Source organism: Myotis myotis, unplaced genomic scaffold, assembly GCF_014108235.1.
Source record: "Myotis myotis isolate mMyoMyo1 unplaced genomic scaffold, mMyoMyo1.p scaffold_m19_p_14, whole genome shotgun sequence".
In the NCBI taxonomy this organism is placed as follows: Eukaryota; Metazoa; Chordata; class Mammalia; order Chiroptera; family Vespertilionidae; genus Myotis; species Myotis myotis.
The window spans coordinates 22443747-22444913 of NW_023416318.1; the positions used below are offsets into that span (position 1 = coordinate 22443747).

The 1167-nt window shown below is 31.9% G+C and overlaps 1 non-coding gene across 1 annotated transcript; it reads right to left on the reverse strand.

Annotated features, from left to right (window-relative positions):
- Nucleotides 1-645: 645 nt before the first annotated feature.
- On the reverse strand, nucleotides 646-836 carry LOC118669577. Its single transcript, XR_004972035.1, has one exon. It is a non-coding gene; the product is annotated as a U2 spliceosomal RNA (small nuclear RNA).
- Between the last annotated feature and the right edge of the window lie 331 nt (nucleotides 837-1167).

A 1167-nucleotide genomic window follows, 5' to 3' on the forward strand; every position in this document is an offset into this window, starting at 1 on the left:
CACACAAACTGAAGCTCCCAAAGAATAAGTAATTTCTCATGTAGCAAAGGGAGGAAGAGGCAGATGGAGGAAAGAAGTCTTGGTCTGTATTTGGAGACATCTTGTTGCTTCCATCCTACCACCTGCTTTTACATAAGAGAAATTACACCTTATTTACTTAAAGCTTATTGGGCTCTAACGTGTGAGATGAGTTAAGTATTCTATTGTTTTTTGTTCAATTTCCCCCTTCCCTAATCCATTTTATTGAGTTTCTTGAACTTATCTGAGTTTTAAAAACTATTATATCTAAAAATTAAATAGCATTCTATCAAATTTGTTTTTATTTTTATTTACATTAAATTTTTTAAAAAGTATTTCCTTCAAAGTTGACACATTATCTAACTAGGAATGAAATCACTGATGTGAACCAACTTCCTAGGGTATATCTGAGATGTATAAAATGTTTCCTTTGATTTCATGCTGTAAGAAAAATAGAGTACGAAAAATAAGTTTTAGGGACTAATTATAATTTATATTATTTTCCTAATTTCCCTATACTGATCATTCATTTTTCACCTAACAGAAATATTGAGAGAGAGAGAGAGAGAGAGAGAGAGAGAGAGAAGGGAAGGGAGGAAGGGAGAGACAGAAAGGAATGAAGGTCAAAAGGGTTCTACTTCACAAATGGGTAATAGTCATTCTTATTCAAATCTGTCTCTAAAATTTAGAAAAATTTTAAAGAATTCTTCAAAAAGATTTGGGGACCTTTGTAGACTGTAATTCAATTCAGAGAACCATTTTTAAACTGATAAGAACAGATACTACACTTGATCGTAGCCAAAAGGCCGAGAAATGAGCAGAGAATAATTTTAGTTGAGACCACATGAAATTCAGACTCCATTTCCACAGAAAAGAATAAACTATGTTTTGTTGAACTAATTTAGTTTCCAGATAAAACACACACCAAAGACACGTGTCCTCTGTGGACATTTATCTTAAGGCACCTTGAATATTTAGGGATTTCCACAATTCTTTGTGATGCTGAAATTAGCATCTGTTCATTAACTTATTGGATATTATTCTATGGAAAGATTTCCCCTACCAAGTTTAGACATAAAAATTAATTCCTCAAGCACAGATGTTTAAACAAATTTAAAGGTAATTGCAAATAAAAAAAGATATAGACGT